General features: G+C 41.2%; 1 pseudogene; it reads right to left on the bottom strand.

The window, feature by feature from the left end:
• Positions 1-735: 735 nt before the first annotated feature.
• Positions 736-7,495, bottom strand: LOC144715891 (16.9 kDa class I heat shock protein 2-like; annotated as a pseudogene).
• Between the last annotated feature and the right edge of the window lie 260 nt (positions 7,496-7,755).

Below are 7,755 nucleotides of genomic sequence, written 5' to 3' on the forward strand. Positions count from 1 at the left end.
AATAGCTAGGATACCATGATGAGAAGCGGGGGAAAATGACTTCACAATAGGTTACAGAATCCCATGCATTTTCTCAAAGGCAATTCTAAAGAATATGAAAAAATTGAATATTTCACAAGACTTACGACATTGATATCCCATCTTTCAACATGAGAAGGATACTATGGGAAGGAATTTCAATGTCCTTGCACAGTAAAATATGAAATGCATAGCATCCATTTGAATCCATAAATTAATGGGAAATTCATAGCATCCATTTGAATCCATAAATTAATTGGAAATGCATAGCATCCATTTAAATCCAAAAATAATGGGAAATGCATAGCATCCATTAGTGTCGTTAATACCCATGGTTATTAATTGGTATCAATTGGCTTTGATATAAAAGATGTTGAATTAAGAAACGCTGATTTGAGTTCAGATATTGCCCCATATTGCATATCGGAGGATTTAGATACTTCAGAGGCCGTTGGGCAACGCTGCCTAGTGCTTTCATGCGCAAAAAAGTGTAAGACTATGAGGCAGGAGAATGAGAAACATGATGGTCAGGAGAATATCAGGATCAAACCTTTGATTATTTATTCCATGATGTCCCAAAAGACTGTAGGCATTTTTTTTTCTTCAGAGATGATGACCCCTAGTGGCCAAGAGGGATCCCTGTAAGCATTATTTTTTCTTCAGACACGATGATCCCTGGTGGCAAAGAGGGAGACTCCATCAGTAACAAGACCAACGTCAGAATAATACCTTTTTACCGGAGATCTGGATGGGCTTGACTTCCAGCTTCCTGGCCTCCTCTTTGGGCACAGTGACGGTGAGCACGCCATTCTCCATGGCCGCCTTCACCTGGTCGAGCTTCGTGTTCTCCGGAAGTCGGAACTGCCTCAGGAACTTGTCGTTGCTGCACTCCATGCAGTACGAGCGGTCTGACTTCTCCTCCTCCCTGCTCCTCTCACCGCTGATCTGCAGCATGCTGTTGAAGAATAAGGAGTTTTACTCCTCAAAGCATAGAGAAAATGACTACGAATCAAGAAACAGAAATCACAAGATGAGGAAATGGCAAAATGAGGCAACTGCAATGTTCAAAATGAGGAAAGGTTAATGGTTACTCCCTCTCACTCTCCCCTATAAATACCTCCTCTTTGTAATTGTTTTGACACGGGATATTAGAAGTACTATTGAGTCTTTCTTTCTTTGTTTCTTCTTCTTCTTCTTCCTTGTCTTGAAAGCATCAGTTCCTTTTTAATGGTATTAGAGCCCTAAGGATATTAGAAGTACTATTGAGTCTTTCTTTCTTTGTTTCTTCTTCTTCTTCTTTCTCTTCTTCTTCCTTGTCTTGAAAGCATCAGTTCCTTTTTTAATGGTATTAGAGCCCTAAGCATGATGACACAGATTTACCAAGATGGCAAATACTCCTCCAAATGTCACAAAAAGCTCTACAGCAATCCCGCGACCCATCATTTCAAGTCATGCAAATGTTCTGAAAGTGTTGCATGATGGTATGTGTGTTCCTTTGAACCTTACTCGAGATAATTTTCTTCTTTGGAAAACCCAGTTCATCCTGTTGATTAAAAGGTGTGCTGCTTCTAAAATTATTGAGCAAGATCCCCCTCGTATTTCCTACATGGATGAAAAAGGGAATGCTAAAATTAATCCTGATTATGATGCATGGACCCATTTAGATCAGCATGTATTTATGATTATTTCCACATCTTTATCTAAGCCAATGCTCCCATGCATAGTAAGAAGTAACACTGCTAAAGAATCTTGGGAAGCTATATGTACAAGTGTTACAGGACAAAACCAGTCCAATACCATGAGCCTCTAGAGTAAACTGCAAAATACTTTCAAAGGAGACAAATCGACCGAAGACTATGTTCAAGAACTAAGGTCGTTGAGTGATGAGTTAGTGATGTAACACGGAGAACGCCAGGCCCAGTCGGCTCGTATTACAACACAACGGCAAGATAAAATTGACTCTAGCAATGCAGAATGATGAATGGAGGATGCACGTAAAATCAACAGGACGATAAGAAGCAGTGCTGATTAGTCGGAGACCCATTTAAAGATCCGGAGATTGACTAATCAAAATCAGACTTCCCAATGTCCCTTTGGACCTACTAGATGACTAATTAGTGAGGGGCACTTAAATGCCCAGAGGCATCCACATCCTCTACCAGTAATGTCTAGACGTATCACAAGAATATCCTACCTCTCGACAAGTAGGTGGCTATAACAACTTTCATTATTAGGCAGAGGAACACATAAACTACAGCACTGAAAGAGGTAATTGGACTGCGAGCGTAGGGAAGAAGATGGAACCTATTGGGCTAATACCTGAAGTCCGTGGTGAAGTAGGCCAGGGATGAAGGCACATGGCATTAATGACAAAGACACGAGCAGGAGTACTGAAATTGCAGGTCATCGTCAAGAGCACGATGAACAGTTGGCTTGTGTGCGCCGGGGCACAAGTGGGCATGTGCGCAGTTGCGCGTTGAGGACAGGCAAACAGAAGGGAGATTTGGCATGGGCGTGAGCTAGCAGGGCTAACACATGCGGGGATTGTGGCGCTAGTGCTCATGGGGACGCGCAAAGGACGCGGTGCTGGAGCACGTGTGTGCGAGGACGCAAGGTTTGGGCATGCGCAGGCGCGTGGATCTAGCGTGCATGAGCCATGCAGATGGGAGCTGCGTTAGGCGCATGCGGGGGTGGCACACAGAGCAGAAACGCACGGGCACGTTTGACGGTGCGCTCGGAGGCCGCGATCTTGGACCCACCACCGACGGTGCAGATAGCAAAAGTGGTTGCGTCCAAGAAGAGGGTTCTTGGTGGTTAATTCCAAGAATTGAATTCTTCAAGAAGTCTGCAATGAACAAGGCTGTCGGTGGGCAGCGGGGCAATTGAGTAGGAAAGGGCATCGGTAGGGCATGTTCTTGCAGGCTGGCGAGTAGGGCGCGGCATTGTTCTTGGAATTGGCTTCAAGAAGACGCAGCACAATAAAGATGATACAGGATGATGGAGTGACGGCAAAGAACCGTTTACCTCCACGGAGTGTTCTTGTCGTGGACAAAGAAACAATGTGAAAAGGAACTCGCACGATCTACTCTAGGAAAGGAGTAAAGGTAACTCCCAAAAGGGAGGAGGCAGGAGCCAATTGAAAAACAACACTTTCAAATTCAATCAACTCCAAGGCTTCCTTACGCATGTTGTCCCTTTATATAGGAGGGAGGAGCTGAAGTGGGCCGAGATAGGGAAACCATCGCATGACGAGGATTCCCCACAAAGTACATCAAACAGACCAAAAATAACGAAAATGTTTGAGGCCCAAAACACGGTGGCCCGATGCAATAAGAAGTCATTGTGAGAAATAAAGAATGAACCTTTTAAGACCAACCATTAATCTGAATACTTGAAGTTGGGGTCAAGGACGTCAGTTGGGGCTGTTCGAAGAGGTTGTTGATGACATGGTCCGCCATCACTTAGCTGCTGCAGGAGAACCAGTTAGTGAATCCATACTCATTTTTCATCTTCTTAGAGGTACCCCATCTGTGTATGATGCCTTCGTCTCAGGCTCAGTGCTCACATTGATGGAACGAACTTGGATGATGTTCTTGCCAAGATCCAATCCGATGATGAGATGACAAGCCAAATAGCAGAAACAAAGGACAATGTGCATTCAAACATGTCATCAGAAATAGGAATAAATAGAGGAAGGCCATGACGAGGAAGAGGCCGTAATAATAGGTACTCCCAAGATGTCAGCTTTGTGGTCGAATTGGTCATAGAGTTCATGAATGTAGAAAGAGGTTTAATCAACTATGGATAGCAACCATCTCAAAGACCTCATTCCTACTTTACAAATCTTACAACACCATCATAAGGGGGATCATCTATCTCTTGGTATCCAGATAGTGGTGCCACTCACCATATGACTCCAGAGATCTCTCATCTTCAAAATGTGATCCCGTATCAAGGAAGTGATCAGCTACACATTGGTAATGGAACAGGATTGGAAATCTCAGCCCTTGGCTCATCTACCTTACAATTTCTTAATTATCCTCTAAAATTGAAAATTATTTTGCATGTCCCTGATATCACTAGAAATTTACTATATGTGCAGAGACTAACGTCAGATACTGATGTATTTTCTTAATTTCACTCATCCTACTGCTTGGTGAAGGACAAAATGAGAGGCCATATTCTTCTCACGGGGCTCCTTAAAGATGACCTCTATCGCCTAAGGGCACCATATCTCAAAGCATTAGTACTAGTAGGAGGGTGTACATCACCAGAAATATGGCATAAACGACTAGGACATCCATAATAAGATTTTGCACAATATTATTAAACAATATGGATTGCCTACCACTCATAAACCTCGTCATTATCTTTGTGATTCATGTTGCATAGCTAAAGGTCATCAATTACCTTTCTATTTACATGTACGTCAATCATCTAAACTATTAGCTTTAATTCATTCTGATCTATGGGGTCCATCACCTGTTCTTGCTGATTTAAGATTTAGTTATTATGTTATTTTATAGACGATTTTAGCAAATATACATGTTTATTCTTGCTAAAAGGGAAGCGTGATGTCTTGTCTATATTATTAGATTTCCAGAGAAAAGTTGGAAGACAACTTTAGTCTAAAATTTTGGCCTTTCAATTCAACTAGGGGTGAGTATCAGGCACTCACTGACCACTTAAGATCTCACAGAATAACTCATCGAGTGTCATGTCCTCATACCCCTCATCAAAACGGAACAGCTGAAAGGAAGCATAGACATATTGTAAAAACTGTTTTATCTCTTCTACATCATGCAACAATGTTTCAAAAATTCTGGGATGAGGCAGTTGCAACTGCAACATATCTCATTAACAGAATCCCACACCTATTTTAGATTACGAATCACCTTTTTTAAAAATGTTTTTCAAAACAACCAGGCTATTCATCTATAAAACCTTTTGGGTGTTTGTGTTATCCAAATCTTAGATCATATACTGCAAACAAACTGACATGCAGATCAGAACAATCAGTGTTTTAGGATACAATGCCATGCATCAAGGATATAGGTGTATGTCTCCACGCATAAATTTTACATTTCATGTAACTCTCTCAATCAATCACGCATTTAAAGTAAATAGCGAAAAACCAACATCGTTTCTCACCATCCACTATGTTTGAGTATCACACAATCTTCTGCATTTGAACCTACTAGCTATAAAGTAGCTTCTCAGTCTTCACAATGGATCAACGCAATGAATGAAGAATTCAAAGCCTTGATCTAGACCAAAACTTGGTCTTTAGTTGCCCAATTTCCAACCATGAAAGCCATTGGTTGTAAGTGGGTCTACAGAGTTAAGTACAAAGCAAATAGTCACACTGAAACAGATAATGCCCATTTAGCTGCTAAAGGCTTTAACCAAGAAGAAGGTTTCGATTATTTTGAACAGCCATGTTATCAAATACACAACCATTCTTGTCGTAGTAGCCATGGTTACAACCCAAAAATGGTACATTCATCAATTTATATGTTTCCAATTCACATTTATACTGTAATCTTCGTGAAACTGTTTACATGGAACAACCACAAGGATTTATTATCCCCAATTTCTGAACCATGCCTGTAAACTTAATAAACTTATGTATGGTTTAAAACAGGCTCCTCGAGAGTGGTTCAAGAAACTAGCATCTCATTTAAATTCATTAGGCTTTGTTGGATCCAAAACTGATACATCATAGTATTTTTTAATCCGAATGCTGCTTCTCTCATTTTTATTTTAATCTATGTAGATGACATTTTAATCATGAGTGCAGATTTCACAGCAATTAATAAGGTGCTTACCTCTCTTAATTTGACATTTGCCATCCGTGACCTTGGACCAACAAATTATTTTTTGTGAATAGAACTAACCAAAGTGCCAGATGGATATATTCTTTCCCAATAAAAATTTATAGCCTCTATACTTGAGAAGCCCAATATGGGGTTATGCAAGCCAACGTCTACCATATGTATTGTCTCTCAATCACAAACATCTACTTCTGGCCATCTCGAACCAAAAACATATCAAAGCATAGTAGGGGCCCTAAAATATGCCACATTGACGAGACCAGACATTGCTTTCGCAGTCTATAGAGCATGTCAAAAAATGCATGATCCCACCTCTCAAGATTTGAAGCAAGCCAAGCATCTCCTTCCGTATCTCAAAGGGAGTATCTGTCCTGGCCTAAAATATTCTAGAAACCCTAACTTATGCCTGAACACTTTCAGTGATGCAGATTGGGTTAGGTCCTCTACTGATCGAAGGTCAACTAGTAGCTACCTAATCTTCCTTGGTCAGAATCTCAAATCCTAGAGCTACAAAAAGCAGCCAACAATTGCAAGATCTAACACAGAAGCTCAATACAAGGCATTAGCTTATGCCACAGCAGAAATACTTTGGCTCAAATCACTCCTCCAAGAACTAAATATACAAACCAATATGATACCAATCCTCCATTGTGACAATCTAAGAGCTACTTACGTTGCGGCCAACCCCGTTTCAATGCTCACACGTAGCATATTGAATTTTTCATCCACTTTCTTCGAGAGCAACTCGTCGCCAAGCAGCTACAGATCACTTTGTCAGCACCAAAGACCAGCTTGCTGATGCTCATAAAAAGGCACTACCTTAGAATCAATTTGAGCTTCTACTGACCAAGCTCAACCTTGTCCCACGCCTGAGCTTGTGGGAGGGTGTTGAAGAATAAGGATTTTCACTCCTCAAAGCATAGAGAAAATGACTACAAATCAAGAAAAGGAGTCATAAAATGAGGAAATGGCAAAATGAGGCAACGACAATGTTCAAAATGAGGAAAGTGCAATGGTTACTCCCTCTCTCTCCCCCCTATAAATACATCCTTTTCGTAATTGTTTTGACACAGGATTTCACAAGTACTATTGAGTTTTTCTTTCTTTTTTTCTTCTTCTTCTCCCTCTTCTTCTTTTCTGTCTAGAGTGCATCAATTTCTTTTTCGTCTTCACCCCCGGCAGGTCCGCACGGAATACGTGCACCTCCGATGCCTCCTTCTAGTCCCTGTTTGTGCTCAAGAAATCAGCCGCCGTGCTGGACAATGACCTGGGCTTGGAGAACAATCTGAAGGTGTCGATGAAGGGATCCCATACCTCCAGTGAGAACATATCGAACACATTTCTCTGCCGCCTTAAGATACTCGGCACGATCAACATCTTCGATTCTTCTTTTGCTCCTTCCTCGCTCTCTCTCGCTTCTTCCTTGCTCTCACTCTCTTTCATCGCAACTTCTTTTGATCACTGATTTTTAAATTTTCAACCCTTCACATTTTTATAGGAGCAATGTTCCCTCTCTAGACAAGCCCAGAAAGACCAATAACGTCCAAGAAAGCCATTTTAGAAGGTGCTATTCCTGAATCGACAAAGTAGTTCCCGACATGTCCAATTTTTTTCATGACATCTAAGAGCCCACCTCCCATGGAATCAAATCCAGCCCATTAATGTATTGTCCAACCCAGTCAGCCGAGTACAGCCATTTATTTAACCCATAAGGCAAACAGTTAAAAAATATAAAAAACGCAGAATAGTGCACGGACGCAGACTGGACGACTTTTCATCTAGTTGGGGGGCCAAACGATTAACAGAAGATAAAATCTTTGGTAAGACGAATGATGGAATAGTGTCTTCAGTCTGGTGGTCTCAAATGATGGATCATATGAAAGGATGGAAACTTTCAATTTAT

This window comes from Wolffia australiana, chromosome 19 (assembly GCF_029677425.1).
Source record: "Wolffia australiana isolate 7733 chromosome 19, ASM2967742v1".
Classification (NCBI taxonomy): Eukaryota; Viridiplantae; Streptophyta; class Magnoliopsida; order Alismatales; family Araceae; genus Wolffia; species Wolffia australiana.